General features: G+C 39.3%; 1 protein-coding gene across 1 annotated transcript in view; it reads right to left on the bottom strand.

Annotated features, from left to right (window-relative positions):
• The window catches only part of FAM178B (family with sequence similarity 178 member B), a 958733-nt gene extending 940846 nt beyond the window's left edge, over nt 1-17887 (bottom strand). The window contains exon 1 of the mRNA XM_063445563.1: nt 17819-17887. The gene's annotated coding sequence lies outside the window, so the exon portion shown is untranslated. The remainder of the gene's footprint in view (nt 1-17818) is intronic.
• Nucleotides 17888-18299: the final 412 nt, after the last annotated feature.

Genomic DNA, 18299 nt, shown 5'->3' with positions numbered 1-18299 from the left:
TTTGTTTCCTTTAATACACCTAGAGATGAAACTCCTGAGGGATCTAAAGGATCAGAGGAAGAACCCATGCAGTTAGGGGTTGCTAAACTTACTGATGCTGAAAAACTATATAGAAAAAAGGAGGGACTTTGCCTTTATTGTGGTAGGAAGGGCCATATGAGACAAGAAGGTCCCGTGCGTCCGGAAAACTATCGCACCTAAGACCGTATAGGGGACAGGCCTTGGGTGTGACATCAGAGTCCTCACATATGCCTCTTAATAAATTGCTTCTCCCTGTTTCCCTGCACCTTGAAAAAAAACTGCATAGCAGGGAATATACTAGCCCTGGTTGATTCCGGTGCGGCCGAAAACTTTATAGATTCTGGCTTTGTTAGGGAAAATAACATACCCACTAGAGAGAAGAAGACACCCTTGGCCGTTGAGGCCATAGATGGTAGACCATTATGCTCCCCAATTATCACACATGAAAGTGAACCATTGCATATGTCTACAGGGGTGTTACACTCAGAAACCATTCGGTTTCAGATCATTACTTCTCCTTCCTCTCACCTCGTGTTAGGGTATCCTTGGTTGCGTTCTCATAATCCCACTATTGACTGGGAGTCAGGACATATAGTATCTTGGAGTGATGCTTGCCAAGAGTCTTGTATTGTTAAAATCACCCCTTTGAATTCTACTAATATTCCTCCTGTGTCTACGGTTATACCTCCTCAGTACATGTCTCTTAAGTCTGTTTTCGATAAAAGGGAGGCTGAAAAGTTGCCACCTCACAGACCCTACGACTGTGCTATTAATCTGCTACCTGGTGCTATACCTCCCAAAGGGAGAGTGTGTCCTTCATCTCCTTAAGAAAATCTTGTTATGGAGGAATATATTAAAGAATCGTTACAAAAAGGGATTTATAAGAAGATCCTCTTCTCCGGCAGGGGCTGGTTTCTTCTTTGTATCCAAGATGGCGATTTAAGACCTTGTATCGACTATAGGGGCCTTAATAAAATCACCGTCAAAAATGCGTACCCTATACCCTTAATCACGGAATTATTTGACAGGTTTAAACATGCCATTGTGTTTACTAAACTGGACCTTAGGGGTGCTTACAATCTCATACGTATCAAAAAGGATCATGAATGGAAGACCGCATTCAATACCAGGAGTGGTCATTACGAATATACTGTGATTCCCTTTGGTCTTTGTAACGCCCCAGCAGTTTATTAATGATGTCCTACGTGAGTACATACACACATTCGTAATTGTGTACTTGGACGACATATTAATATATTCACCTGATTTACATACTCATCACATGCATGTTAAATTAGTTTTGAGGACTCTTCTTGTTAACGGTCTATATTGTAAACTCAAAAATTGTTCATTTGATCAATCAGAAGTCCAATTCTTGGGTTATATAAGCTCTGCTAAGGGTTTTCGTATGTATCCCAAGAAACTTTCTGCTATCATGGAATGGCCTCTACCTCAGGGTTTGAAAGCCATTCAGCGTTTTCTTGATTTTTCGAATTATTATAGGCGCTTTATTAAAGGATTTTCTGCCATTGTAGCACCTATAACCCGAATGACTAAAAAGGATGGTAATACTCATGTCTGGACACCGGAAGCACTTGAGGCCTTTGAATTCCTTAAAGCTTCATTCGCTTCTGCCCCTATTTTAAAGCATCCTGTCCCTTCTTTGCCTTTTATTCTTGAAGTTGATGCTTCTGATATAGGGGTAGGTGCTGTCTTGTCTCAAAGAGAATCACCTGAACAGCCATTGCATCCTTGTGGCTTCTTTTCCAGACAGATATCCAAAGCAGAAAATAATTATGATGTAGGCAATCGCGAACTCCTTGCTATTATTTTAGCACTCAAGGAATGGAGACATCTACTAGAAGGAACTAAGGATCCCATCCTCATTTTTACAGATCACAAGAACCTTTCCTACCTCAGTGAAGCAAAAATATTGTCTTCTAGGCAGGCCAGGTGGTCACTGTTTTTATCTCATTTCAATTATATCATCACCTACCGACCAGGTGATCATAACACTAAAGCAGACGCTCTGTCCAGACAATTCGAAACTGCTGACAAACAAGAAACTGATGTTACCCCTGTCATTCCCCCGGACAGAATAATAGCTACTATTGTTCTATCTATTTCTTCTTCCCTCTTGCAAGTTATACAGCCTAAACAGAACATGCCACCTAGAGAGAGACCTGCTGATAAACTGTTCGTTGATGTACCCGAGAGACGGGACATTATGTCATTGTATCATGACACAAAAACTACTGGACACCCTGGTATTTCTAAAACATTATCTGCAGTTTCTAGATATTTCTGGTGGGCTTCCTGACGCAAGGATGTCACCGATTACGTACATGCTTGTACTACCTGTGCCAGTATGAAGTCCTCCCACAGAGTTCCTTGTGGGTTGTTGCATCCGTTGCCCATACCATGGATTTTATTGTTGAATTGCCCCCTTTGAATGGTAAAACAGTCATCCTGATGATAGTGGATCGTTTTTCTAAGATGGCTAATTTTGTGTCTCTTGTCAAGTTGCCCTCGTCCAAGGAACTTGCCTCTATCTTCGCCAGGGAGGTGTTTCGGTTGCATGGTATTCCCATATTGATTGTGTCCGATAGGGGTAGTCAGTTTATTTCCAGATTCTGGAAAGCCTTTTGTTCAGAGATGGGTATTTCTCTCTCGTTTTCTTCCGCTTACCACCCCCAGTCTAATGGAGCTGCTGAACGTGCCAACCAATCACTAGAGCAGTATCTTCGTTGTTTCGTGTCCCACCATCAGAACAATTGGGCTGACCTTCTTCCTTGGGCTGAGTTTGCTCGTAATAACGCTGCTCATGAATCTTCCGGTAAGAGCCCTTTTTACGTTGTTTATGGCCGGCATCCCGTTGTTCTTCCGGCTGCATTCTCCTACAAGGCATGCCAGTTCTGGATGAACATTTGGCTGGTTTACGTACTACTTGGGAGCAGGTTCAGCGTTCTTTGGTGGATTCCGCTGCTTGCCAGAAGGTTCAGGCCGACAAGCATCACAGGGCGGCTCCATCCTATGTCGTGAGGGACAGGGTTTGGCCTTCCACTCGCAATATCCATCTTTGCGTGCCTTCTATGAAGTTGGCTCCTCATTTTATTGGTCCTTTTCATATCTTACATAAGGTTAATCCTGTTTCGTATGCCTTGGATCTTCCTAGGAACCTACGTATTCCTAACGTCTTTCACACCTCCTTGTTGAAACCCCTCCTGTGCAACCGTTATACCCGGCATGTTCCTCCTCCCCCTCCAGTGTCTGTGGAGGGTCATGAAGAATTTGAAGTGGCTGCTGTACTCGACTCTCGTTTTCTTAGGGGTCGCCTCCAGGATCTAGTACATTGGAAGGGCTATGGGCCTGAAGAACGCAGTTGGATTTCCGTTGACGCTGTTGATGCTGTTGACGCTGTTCACGCGTTCTTTCCATTCTCGTTTTCCTGCCAGGCCTGGTCCTCCCCGCCCGGTGGGCGTGTCTCCAGGGGGGGTACTGTAGCGGTACTTACCCTCTCCAGGGGCCGGCCAGGTTTCTCTGTTCTCGCCGCACGCGGTCCTGCTTTTGCACGAGCCGCACGCGGCTCATCCGACGGCGATAACAGAAAGGCGGGCAGTGACCGCGAGAAGCGCTCACGTGTCCCGCCTGACTATAAGAGCGTGCCACGTGTCTCGGGCGCACTCTTAAAGGGACAGTGGGAGCCGAAATATGAAATGGTCTCCCATTGGCCCGTCATACCACATTCCCCATACACTCACGTTTTGGGGGCATGGATATTACAGGGGCCAATCAAATTGAATACTAGGGTATTTATACTCACCTTTTCCCTTAGTACCTTGCCCTATCGTGGTTTCTGGTTCAGTTCCCTTTAGTGCTTGTATCGTTCAGTTGTGGTTTTTTGGTGCTAGACCTTGGCTTTGTTCCTGACTCCGTTTTCTCTTTATCCTTGCTTGTCTTGTTCGCCGGTTTGCTCTCCTTAGTACCAGTCCTTGGCTTGTTCTAGTTTACGCTGTCTCTCTGTCCCCTTGACCTCGGCTCGTTCTGGACTCTCTTTTCTTGTCCTCGTCTAGTCCGGCCATTCTAAGGTCCGGTAAGACGTATCTTGTTTTCTTGCCTCTAGACTATCTGGGCTATTCTTGCGTGTTGGGGTATATTACCGTGACAGGTGGTGAGTTTGAATCCACATCAGCCTCTTACCTTGTTACTGGTGGGAAGATTCCAATAATATAACCAGTTTGATACCAATGTTAATGGTCCTTTACTTGCTACCCCTGGGGTCATTGCAAGATAATAGAAAGGAAAAAACCCCGGTCACTAAAGGGGTTTTCTCCAGGGGGACACCTTTGCGCAGGGCCGTATACTGGAGACTTCCCAGTGGAGAGAGGGTGAACTCACCAGGGACTAGAGGAACTAATCCTCAGGTAAGCCATAAAAGAAAATGTTTACAGTCCTAAAGACCAACATGTCCTAGGGATAGGACAGGAAAAAAAGACTGGGGAAGGAGGGGTAAGAGGTGGTACTTATACGGCTTAATTATTATTCCTGTCCAATGGGGATAGGGAGTAGCTACCCAATGTTGTGCTGCCATGGATATGGCCAGGAAATAAATATATATATATATATATATATATATCTATATCTATATATGTATCTTATTTCAGTTTCCTTCATTCACTTTCACTTTATTATTTCATTCTTTTGTCTTCCCTTCCCACTTCCCTTTTACTGCATAACAATTTGTGGCATATAATGCACGGTCACGTTTTCTCCACGTTAGTTCATTCATAATGCGGGGACATGATCTAGCGTAATTTCCCACCAGGAATAACAACCTAGGATATTTGTGAGAACTTGGTAGGCATTTATAAAAAATGCTACTCAAACCACGTAGTGAGCGGCCGGCCATCTGAATCAGCCACACTGCATTAGGCACATAGGTTCTCATGCTATGGTGCACCTCAAGTCCAAGATCACAGGCCCCAAGGACACTTACAAATTTATTTTTCATTTAATTTAGTCTTTTTTATAATTATTTTCTTTCCTTTCCCCTCAGCCATACATTTGGCATCCACTGCAACACCACTCTCAATGGTACTAACACCCACTCCTAAGGCAACCGCATTAGCCCTGTTATACGTGTATATTGCATTTCAACATAGACATCTACAAGTGCCTCTCCTCTACCCAGATTTGTCACTGAATGCACACTCTTACTTGTCCTATTAGAAGTTTTGCCACGACACATGTCTACACAAACGTGTCTATTTGTCATGCAGAGTAGAACATCAACTATCGTATGGTATAGTTAGATTGTGAGACTGTACAAACATTGTAGCATTGCAAAATCGGAACACCATCCATATAGTCCAAGGTTACCTACAATAAAAATGATAAATTAAAGTGTATTTTGATTCCTTGTGTTGTTCTACATAATCGAACAAACATTGTACATAAACTCTACCTAACAGAACTAGATATGTCATTGGTATTGATGTGAATCTTAAGGTTTCCCCCTAATAACCCCTTTTTAATTTCTGTACCCCTTGAAAATTTAATAAAAATTGTCAAATTGGAAAAAAAAATATTTTACTTGTCCAAAGAACTAAAGTGGTAGCCGAATCTACTTGCCAGTCATACCAAGATAACTGTTCTGATAAAAAAATATTTAAATGAAAAAGATTGTGCCCTGGACATTGACAGAGCTATTTGCTGAACTATGGATTGTAAAAGAAAAATGGAGGCAAAAATAATTAATCTAGAAAAATTCTCTACCTTTGCTCAAGGCACAACTTGACAAATGTTGTCTCAGTTTTTGCAAACATTCTTAGTCTTGTCACACCCTCTGACCTCCCATAATCTTCCCCTTTTTCATAGTTTGTCTGCGGTGTGTGTCATGTATGTGCACTGTGTGAGTGGTATGTGCTAACTGTGTGTTATGTGTGTACCGCGGAGAGAACTGTCAGTGTTTGGTGCATGTGTGGTGTATGTTGCCTGTTCGTCACGAGTGGTGTGTGCGAGCTGAATCTCGTGTGTGCGTGCGTGTGTGTGTGTGTGTGGAGTGTCCTGGCTATATGTGTGCAGTGTGTGCTGGCTGTATGTGATGTGTGTACTGGTTATATGTAATACTTTTGGTTTGTATTAGCTGGATGTATTCAATGTTTGTGTGTGGTGTCTGCAAGCTGTATGTGACATTTATCTACTTTTGTATGTAATGTGTGTATGCTGGTTGTATGTAATGCGTGTGTTTTGTGTGCTGGTTGTATATGACAAGTGTGTGTGTGGTGTATGCTGGCTGTATGTAATGTTGGTTGTATGAGGCTATGATACACTGACCAATACGAAACACACAAACTACACAGCACAGATTGCATACAGCTGCCTGTATGTGGTATAGTATGCAGCCTGTTCAATGCTTTGTCTGCCCATTAACAGCATGACAGCCACCCGGATATGATGTCACAATGTCTAAGCTGGCAAGGTGAGAGGGAGGGAGGGAGAGAGGGAAAGTAGGAGGAGGGAATTACAAAATAATGGAGAAGATAGGGAGGGCTTCACTTAGGGATGAAAGAGGATCTGGAGACCAGGGTCAACAAGGGAGAAACTTGTACATCTGTCGGCAGCGTGCAGTGCGTGTTGATTAGAGACATAAAATATGCACAGAATTTAAATTGGGCAACCAGGAGTTCTAGGCTATCTAAATCATGTGTTCTGGGGATGCAACTAGCGCCCAGCACACAATTCAAAATATTTCTAGGCATGCAGTGTTTAATTAACACCTTTAGTCAAGTGTAATGGATCCAGGAGCTAATTCACTAGGAAAGGCTATTTAAATATTCAGAAGATAAATCAAGTAATCCAGGATAAATTGCAGCACTTATATATATGGGGTGTATGTCTTTAAATCTGCTAGAGTCAATTTAATACACGCCAAATGCTATACTTTGTGCAAAAAGATTTAAACCACATAAAAGGTATAGAAAGACAGTATAAGGAACTGTTTTCTATAATGCAATAAAAATTAAGTATCGCTTTAAAATACTTAAATCAAATAAATTGAGGATAATAGATACAATTAATACAAAGTTTATTAGGCATAATGCTTATATCAAATATATAAAAAACACAAAAAATATTGAAAATATTAAAAAAATAAGCCAGGAACGGTTTGCAAGAATATTACCAGCAATTATGCAGTTCTTATTCCAAGTTAACCGCAGGGACCGGCTAGGATTGATGTGGATAGTTTGTTGCTAAAAAACTCTCTAGCTGTCGGCTGTGAGGTTGGCGTGCGTCCCAGACCTCACTCTGAGTGATGCACGCTACTGGCCGATCGGTCCCCAGATCTTAAAGCTAAAACACTGCGAATCCTGACTCCTACCACCATGGCCACTTCAAAAAGCAAAAGTGGTCATGGTGGTTGGAGTAACCCTTTTAAGCTCCTCCTAAAATCAGCCCATTTCTATGCTCGAAGTCCAACTATAAACCCTGATGTGTTCTATTAAATCTTTGATTCAACTAAGAGATTATATATATATATATATATATATATATATATATATATATATATATTATATATCTATGTAAAAAGAGTATAGCTGCACTCACGGTTGAGGATTAAAATCTTCAATATTTTATTCAGTCATATAAAACAGGGATCAACATTTCAGTCCAGCTTGTGGACTTTCCTCAGGATCACAATTACTTTAGATTCGAGGATAAATGGTATCTACAAATTGCTGGAACTTCAATGGGTGCCACAATGGCACCAATGCATACATGTACGTGTATGAGAAGTATCATATATTGGAACAACATCAACATAAAATCCTTAGGTATTTCCGCTATATTGACGACTTGTTAATTATTTGGAATGGGACACAAGACGAAGCATATGAAATTATTAATCAGTTGAATCAATTACCTTCTCCTATCAGACTGACGGCTACTGTACATCCCAGTCAAATACACTTTCTTGATCTATTAATCACCATCAAAGACTCCAAAATACAGTACTCCATGTACTCAAAACCCACAGACCGTAATACTTTGTTGCATTACCAAAGTGCCAACCCTAGAGCACTCAAGGATTCTCTTCCCAAAGCCCAGTTTTTACGTGTCATAAGAAATAATTCCGAGGAAGAAACAAAAGCCATCCAGTTACAAGAAATTACTACAAAATTCTTAGAGAGGGGAATATAAGCAAGAAGCCTTACACAAAGCAATTAAAGAAGCACATAGTGCCTGCCTATGTAGTAAAGGTGCTTGCCCTCCAAGACTTTTTTCCTATGGAATTTAACCAAAGGAGTCCACCAATTTCCAACACAATACAAAGGAATTGGAAAATAGTCTCAAGTGATGACACGCTACCAAAAGTATTCAAAGAACAACCATTGCTGTGTTACAGGAGGAATAGGAACCTCAAAGATCTCCTTGTTCATACTGATCCTAGTAAGAGTTATTTGCAACCCAAGAGTAATCAAAACCGTGGTTCTGTACACTGCCAAGGCTGCGTCACTTGTAGCCATATGTTAGCCACTCATTTCTTTAATCATCCCCATACCAATAAAAAATATGAGATTAAATACACAATTAGTTGCAAGACCACACACGTTATCTACAAGCTTTCTTGTCCATGTGGTCTCTCATACATTGGAAAAACTGAAACTGCATTATGTGAACGGATAAGGGGACATAGATACAGTATAAGACTAGCTTACAGAGACGGAAAATCGGATAAGCCAGTGGCAGAACATTTTTTTCAGCAAAACCACCTATTGTCTACATTGAAATTCATAGGTATTGAACATGTACCTATGCCATTAAGGGGAGGTGATCGAGGCAAAATGCTATTGAACCGGGAAGCAGACTGGATCTACAAACTAGGCACCTTACAGCCCAAGGGACTTAAGGAAACAATTTATTCTTATGAGCTTCAACATGTTCTCACTTTTTCTGCCTGTTGTAGTATCAATATATTGCTTACATTATTTTGATTTTTGCAATATATTTTTTGGACTTTATATATATATATATATATATATATATATATATATAATTTTTATATATATTGTTTTTATACAGTTTTAAATAACGTTTCTTGCCCTGTCACATTGGGGAGTATTGCTTTAAGTATTCTAGTAATTGAATATCTATAATTGTCTTATCAACGTTCTTTGACACAAATTAAGAATATGTTATATTTAGAAAGAAACTAAAAACGCTATATTCAGTTTTCTAAAAATGAATATTCAATTGTTAAAACTAAACATAAATTTTACTTACCGTAAATTTCTTTCCTGAAGATTAGAGGCAGTGCTTATACCAATGGGATTTCATCTAGATGGATAAAAAAACAGGCAGGCAATCTCCAAAACTTTTCAAGGACCTCCCCCAATTAACCTTTGGCCTTATAAATAGCTTCCTATCCAAGACATCCCCAGAAATACAAAAGCCGACCAACCGTACCGTACCAGACTATGAACAATATGGGGGGGGGGGGAAGTAAGCACTGCCTCTAATCTTCAGGAAAAAGAAATTTACGGTAAGTAAAATTTATGTTTTTCCCTTCAGATTAGAGGCAGTACTTATACCAATGGGATTTATCAAAGCAATCCCTTAGGGCGGGACTAAAGTCTCACTGCACAAAATCTGCAACCAAAGTTGCATCTACCAAGAACAACAGACCAAAGTGAGTGAAGAAAACACCTCGTGGCTGTTATGAGAACAAGAGAACGTATAGCAGAAAACCTCAGGCAACCGATCTGAACAAAACTGATCGAAGGAGCTTCAAAGGTGTTAGATGAGAAAACGAATGCAGACATTTAAGGCAACGTAGACGAAAACTAAACGCCCAGGCAGTGGAATTAGACTTCCAAGACCCTAGAATGCTGTTGGGAAAAGTTATAAGAATAGTGTTAGATGGAAGATAGAGAAAGATTAACGAATCCAATTTAACTCCACTTTCTCCTGCTGAAAACAGAAACTTGAAGTCCTTTCCAAAATAATTTGGGCGACTACCCCCAAAGACCTAGACTGAAGACTCAAATCAGCAGAGTAACAAACCCCAAAAGAAGATCCCCTGCGGAAAAGTTTCCCTGAAGATAGGAACAAACCACGAAGAGCCTAGCAGAAACTGGTGATCTGGAGACCAACCTCTGAAAATCAACTGATAACCGAAATTCGACCTTGAGGGGCTCTGGCTTTAAACCATACGCAAAGCCCATCCGAAGAAGAAAGAAGAGGTTAAAACTTTGTAGCGGACGCCTGTTTTTCTAAGGACCAATATCTTAAAAAACACCTTCCATACTTGGAAAACATCTTGGAACATGATCCATTTATAGTAAAAGAACTTGTCAATAATTTCCTGAGACAAAACCTTATCCTTCAGTATCTGGTATACATCAACCAGGTAGTCAGATTGAATTACAACAATTTTGAGAAGCAGTACCCTTTAGAATTCCAGGATGACTATTTACAGTTACGGTCCCCAAAGATACCTGTGGAACATATTTGATGCATGATGAAACAGCTACTTGCCACCAAGGGAGGAAGACTATCATTCTCACCTTTCCCATCCTATAGGATCTTGAGGAATAGGGAACCAGGAGGAAACTATAGGTTAGACTGGAATTCCCAAGAAAGAAAAGGAAACCAAAGCTTACGGCTCTGTCCAAGCTTGTCCAATGAAACACTTCATGCTGTTTGATCTAGAAGTCCCAGTTCCATAACTGGAAAATCAAATTCTTGCTATCGTTAGAGTGAAGATTAAGGAGTCTGAACCAATCTGCTTTGTATTAAATGTTGACTACTTAATGTTACAGCCAAACAGAGGAATATTAAGTTCTATGTATAAGTGACCAGATCTAAGAAAAACTAATCCAAGCAAATCCAGGAACAAGATTTTTCAAACAAGATGACCTTGTATGTACATAATTGCTACCGAATGTGGAACTATCTGACCAGATCCGGATAAGAAAATACCTGGTCTTTATCTGAAAGATTTTACAAATTATCTCAGCTACATTCCCTATCTCCCTATGAGAACCTAGCTGAGACCTGAAACATCAGACGTAAAATTGTGGACGATCGATTTGAGAACTAGAACCAAAGAAAGAATCGTCTGGCATCCTTTATTTCTGCCTGGTTCAGAAAGGAATGACCGAAGAATAGGATTTTACTGCAAAATCTTATTAGTAACCATAACTGGCCACTGAATGACCTGTAAACAGTGCTATACCTGAAGAAGCTGAAGAGACCAAGCAGGTTCTTACCAGACAGGAACCAATATTATTTCCCAAGAATCTGTCTCCTGAAGAAGCAGAGATTTCAGGTGATAATGCCAGAGAGAACCACAATTTTTCCCTCAGGGAATTACCATTCTCTGAGAGTCAAAATCCTTGTCAAAATATTTACACCTGAACTGTTCCTTGACAAACACCAGAACCGTACACTTCCTGAAAGGGGAATTATTTATCAGAAGATTGATTAGCATCCACCTGTATGCTGTCGAAACACCCTAACCTTTAGGGGCTGGTGTACAAAATTTCATTAGATGCCCCTGAGGAAGCAGAACTGTAGAGATTCAACAAATTTATGGATGGCAATATTTTGCATAGTGAGAGCATCTCAAGCGGCCATTGCCATAAGCATTTTCTTAAAAAACATTTACTTAAAAAAACTGAAAAATGCAGACAAACCTAGGCAGAAAACCATCTCAGTCATATCGGATCTATTTGCAGGGAACAAATTGAAACTGGTGGAATTTACTTACGGCACCTGAGGTTCCTAGTTAGTCTCCCATACAAGTACTAACCAGGCCCAAGACTGGATGGCTTCTGAGATCTGACCAAATCAGGCATTTACTGACTGGTATGGTCGTAGACTACACCATGATCCATAGGTTTGCAGCTGTACTAGAATTTTCTTCAAACCCAGTAACATGAGGAAGAAATAATTTCTCATGAAGACTAGTTCATACAGGTTACCATCCTTAATGGCGGAAGCGAGACTGATTACATAGATATACAGTCAGAATAAGACAATACCCCTGATTTAACACAGTAAAGGAATTTAAGCATGCGTGGGATAGGCATAAGGCTATCCTAACTATAAGATAAGGCCAGAGACTAATGAAAGTATTTAGAAAGCTGGGCAGACTAGATGGGCCAAATGGTTCTCATCTGCCGTCACATTCTATGTTTCTATACAGGGTTTCCTTAGCCGTAATTGGGAAACAGAGGCTAGAACAGAACAAATATCTGCAAACTGTACTACAACCTGTTTGATGCAGGCTCTGCAGGAATCAATAGCAGAAGTACTTTAAATTTGGAATACCAAACAACAGCCTTACCTGCTATAGGCTTTCATTAGCCGCATTTTGGAAGCAGAGGCTAGAGCAGACAGAATATCTGCAACTGAATTTACAAAACCTGTTTGATGCAGACTCCGCTGGAATCAATATCAGAAGTAATTCTTAAAATTGCAATTCCAACCAACAGCCTTACCTGATAGAGGATTTCCTTAGCCGTATTTGGGGAGCAGAGGCTAGAGCAGATAGAATAGCTGCAACTGCATTACAAAACCTGTTTGCTGCAAACCCTGCAGGAACCAAAATTAGGAAGCCTTTTCTTGAATTTCCCATTCCAACAGCCATATAGCTGAAACCTATCAAACTTGGAATTGAAAAAACATAAAATGTGCAACCATGGAGTGAAGCACAGGAAAAGTTCTGCCTCAGCTGAAAAACAGACTGCCTTGTAGAAACTGATATCAGGTGAAACTAGTTGAGGTAGAGAGAATGCTAATTGCACAGAGCTTTGTCTACAGCAATTGCTAAAAACCTACTGCATGTTTAACCCCATAAGGACCTATGACATGTTTGGCATGTCAAGATTCCCTTTTATTCCAGGAATTTGGTCCTTAAGGGGTTAAGCAAATAAATACTGTAGCTAGGATTCTGGCATTTAAAGAATCCATCTTCTATAACAGAATTAACTTAACCAGATTTAAAATATCAGCCTCCTAAGCATAACCTAGTGAGGATAATCCTCCAATAGTCATACGGGTCCTGCTCTTGTGAATGTATACCACTTCACTTTAACCCCTTAACACCGCAGCCAAATGTACAAGTTGTGAACGAAACAAAATGTAAACAAAACCTGGCATTTGCGCAATATGTCTGTCCAACCGTAATTCACCTCTTTCATATTAAATGCACCCCCCCTTATTATATATCATTTTATTCAGGGGAAACAAGGCTTTCATTTAATATCAAATATTTAGCTATGAAACATAATTTAATATGAAAATATGGGAGAAAATAAGATTTGTTCTCATTTTTTTAGTTCTACATGACATTTTAACTGTCAATGTCATAATACTGTTTGCTTTTACTGCAATAAAATACACATTTGTATTCAGCAAAGTCTCACGTGTAAAACAGTACCCCCTATGTACAGGTTTTATGGTGTTTTGGGAAGTTACAGGGTCAAATATAGCGTGTTACATTTGAAATTGAAATTCGCCAGATTGGTTACGTTGCCTTTGAGACTGTATAGTAGCCCAGGAAATAAATTTACACCCATAATGGCATACCATTTGCAATAGTAGACAACCCAAGGTATTGCAAATGGGGTATGTCCAGTCTTTTTAGTAGCCACTTAGTCACAAACACTGGCCAAAGTTAGCGTTAGTATTTGTTTGTGTGTGAAAATGCAAAAAACGCCAATTTTGGCCAGTGTTTGTGACTAAGTGGCTACTAAAAAAGACTGGACATACCCCTTTTGCAATACCTTGGGTTGTCTACTATTGCAAATAGTATGCCATCATAGGGGTAATTTTCATTCTTGGGCTACCATAGGGTCATAAAGGCAACGTAAGCAATCTGGCGAATTTTAAAGTGAAAAAAATGAAACACAAGCCTTATATTTGACGCTGTAATTTTTGAAAACACCATAAAACCTGTACATGAGGGGTACTGTTGTACTCGGGAGACTTCGCTGAACACAAATATTTGTGTTTCAAAACAGTAAAAAGTATTGCAGCAATAATATCGTCCGTGTAAGTGCTGTTTGTGCGTGAAAAATGCAAAAAACGTCACTTTTACTGGCGATATCATCGTTGTAATACATTTTACTGTTTTGAAACACTAATATTTGTGTTCAGCGAAGTCTCCCGAGTAAAACAGTACCCCCCATGTACAGGTTTTATGGTGTCTTGGAAAGTTATAGGGTTAAATATAGTGCTAGCAAATTAAATTCCCTTTACTTTCGGCATGGGTTGTCAGGCAGGTCCCGCTAATTGTAATTAATTAGGATACCTAATTATGTAAAATTATTACATAAATATATGTGTAGAATTAATATATGTATATATATATATATATATATATATATATATATATATATATATATATATACACACATATATACACGTATATATATAATTTTTTTAAATATTTTTATTTATATATAGGTATATATATATATATATATCGATATATACGTATATATTTATGTATATAGATATATATATTATTTCGTTATAAGTGTATTTTGATATATATATATATATATATATATATATTAATATCACAATACAGTAAGAATGAAATAAAACACATCTATATATTTTAATATTTTATTTTTAATTATTTTTTTCATTTTATTTTTTTACGTATTTACATATTTTTTTAATATATTATTTAATCAGTATCAGTCTACGTGTAATTTGATATTAATATATATATATATATATATATATAATTATATATAAATATTAAAATACACCTAGACGGTGTATGTGTGTGTATGTATATGTGTATATATATATATATATATATACACATACTTAGATCATATATATTTAATATATATATATGATCTAAGTATATAATTTATTTTTTTTTACACTGTTTTAACATTTTATTTGATTTTCAGCCAGCAGGGGGACCAACTGTCATTACAGTTGGTCCCCCTGCTGGCAATGCAGCAGGCAGCTAACCCGGCCATGTGATTGTGAGGTCCTCGCAAGGACCTCACTCTCACATGGCCGGGAGGGCTCCTGGAGGGCGGACGTGCCGCGGGGGGGGGGGCGTGGGATCGCCGGCGACCGGGTAAGTTACAAAAAAACGGAGGGCGTACTATTACGCCCTGCAGCGTTTAGAGCCGCTTTTAAAAGGACGTAATAGTACGCCCTCCGGTCATAAGGGGTTAATTGCTGACCCTGTTGCAGCAATTCGTGATTATTGAAACCCATAATAACTAATCACCGAGCAGCAGCTAATTTAAACCAGAAAGGAAACTTAAAGTTTCCCAATAGAATAATGTAAAAAATATCTGCCAATATCCTTTATAGGATTTACTCAAAGAAAATCTATTTGGAAGACTTTAGTAATAATCCTTAACCCCTTAAGGACACCTGACATGTATGACATATCATGATTCCCCTTTTATTCCAGAAGTTTGGACCTTAAGGGGTTAAAAGAAGAGACGTTAAAAACTCTCCTACTTAGAAACATTATCTGCCTTAAAGCACAGATAATTAACTTATTCAGGCTAGAGTCATTTAAGATAAAGCAAAAAGTCTTACCTTAAATGTCCTCAGAGGGTGTTGGAGGTTGGTGAGAACACACTTGCAACAAATTCTGAGTGCACCTGGCAAACAGTTAGTTGCTGCTGGGTAAACAGCCTCTCTAAGTCCTGAAAACCAATATCTTGACCCCGGAGAGAAAAAACAAAGATATTGGCGCCTGAATTTTAAAATCACATTGGCATTGCAATGTCCTGCATTTCGCGATTCTACGGTGGAAATAAACATAACCTGTACGAGTCTTCCACAGCCAGGACTACCCAGCCAGTGCCCAAAAGCGCACCCTCGTCTGCCCGGCACCTGGCTCGGTATAGACGGAATTAATACGACCCGGGGGCTACAGCCGTCTGGAGTGTTAACCCTGGCTGATCTCTGAAAAATGTATTTAAAAGAAGTAGAACCTCCAAAGCCTCAGCCTTCTCACCATACTTCTAGGGAGAAACCTGACCTGACACCCTCGGCCTGCTGGAGGCAGGCAAAGAACTGGGGATGTCTTGGATAGGAAGCTATTTATAAGGCCAAAGGTTAATTGGGGGAGGTCCTTGAAAAGTTTTGGAGATTGCCTGCCTGTTTTTTTATCCATCTAGATGAAATCCCATTGGTATAAGCACTGCCTCTAATCTGAAGGGAAAAAGTATATAGTTTAGTAATTTGTGCAATTTCTCCTTTTAATATGTGATATGTTGATACTATTTAGTTGATTATCTCCTGCTACATTGGTCCATCAAGTATTTGATACAATATTTTCAATTAGTCAATTATATTTAGCTATATGTGAGATAATAGGTTTTGTTGTTAGTCACTTTTATATCACTAGTCACTTTTGGCATTTTATTGCACCTTTTAGCACCTTTTGCACTTTATACCCATTATCTGATATGCACATTATCTTATATGTCACTTTGAATACAACATATGTCATATGGTGACAAGTCACATCTTAGGACATTATTATATTGCACTATTATCAGGTACCTTTGATATACTATGCAAGAATCTTTATTGTTGCTAGATTCATCCACATTTCACATTGCTTTAATTAAGATTAACCACTTCTATGCACTTTATATTGTAACAGCTTGATCGTCAGATCATTTCAGCATGCATTGTTTGTGTATACACGTTGCCATAGGAAAGTGCAGACCGTCATTACGTCTACACACGATGACGTCACATGAGGGGTGGAGCCGCTTTGTTCCGTATTCGCCCGGCATTCAGCAGAACGCCGTCAGCAACTCACTTCACCTGGGGTGAAGTTAAATCACCTCACCTTATTCACTTTTCTAATTAATTATGTGAGTATGTATGTGTATATATTCAGAGTTTTTTGTATCAGTATTCATGTATTGATCCTGAGGAAAGTCCACAAGCTGGACTGAAACGTCGATCTCTGTTTTAAATGACTGAATAAAATATTGAAGATTTTAATCCTCAACCGTGAGTGCAGCTATACTTTTTTACTTTTTTGGATACTCTTGAGCCCTGGCTGGTACCCGGCAAGTTACTTGGTATATTATAGCCTGAGGGCAAGGACATCCTTTACACACACATACATACATACAGAGAGACAAATCCTATATTTATAAACCCCACACCTTTTGTATTAATGCCAATTGCAAGAAAACACTGCATCCACAACAATATCCCAACACTGTGCTGCATAAATAACTCCAAATATGGTGCATTAAAGTGCCATTTTCACTAATTATATAATTTGAGGTGTTATTTCTTTCTCAGTATTTTATGGGATTTAGAGCGAACAATGAAATAGTGTCAAAATTAGACCCCGGGATTTTAAGGACCCCACTCAGGGCTCCAGCTGCTTTTCAGGTGTTTGACATGCATGTTTTGCATAGTTGACAAAGACCTCAAAACATTAAAATACTTGCAAGTTTCATATTAAGACTCCTTGATGTAAGCATGTAATTAATTAACATTTTGATAACAATACTACAGTATATAATTATTTAACAAATTTAGTTCAGCCTAAAAGTATTTTCTGTTTACTAATGGTCATGTTGAAGTCGGAAAACAAAAAATCCTTTGGTTTATTAGTCTCATATTTTTTAAATATTTTATTCTCAAAAATATTAAAGTGGCACTGTCGCCAAAATTTGCAAAGACCCTCCTCTCCCCCCAGTCATTGACAGTGCTGCGGGGGGTCTGGTGGCCGGGAGGAAGGCGGGCAAAGGTGATTTCTACTTACCTGAACCTAAACCTTGTGGACACCAACACCTTTTTCAGGCTGGGCCTCTTCTGCTCCTGGCACTTCAAATCTTCCATAGATAGAGCCAATTTCCCTGCAGCCGTCATCAGGATTAACAATTCTTGATGGCAATAGCTCTGCCCAGTGTCAAGCATAGGAAAAGTACTGAAACATAGTCTCTACTTTGTCTCAGTGTATATTTTGACTGGGTTGGAATTTCAGTAAAATGTCAATACCCATTGTGCAGGGATGGGTGTGGGGGACATTGCCACTAACCAATAGATCAAAAGACAGTATTTGTAATTAATTGTAAGCCAACAAAATATAGCCTTAAACCCAGATTTGTGTTGCAGAAACAGGCATTTGTAGGCATCAAATGTGTAAATAGACAAAAAGACCACCCAGGTGCAGCAGTATATTGTAGGAAAAAAGATTAATTACTTCCCTTTAAATCTAGGCTGTAACAAAAGGATTCCTCAAA

Source organism: Pelobates fuscus, chromosome 3 (genome assembly GCF_036172605.1).
Source record: "Pelobates fuscus isolate aPelFus1 chromosome 3, aPelFus1.pri, whole genome shotgun sequence".
Lineage (NCBI taxonomy): Eukaryota > Metazoa > Chordata > Amphibia > Anura > Pelobatidae > Pelobates > Pelobates fuscus.
This window is presented reverse-complemented; position numbering and strand designations above follow the sequence as displayed.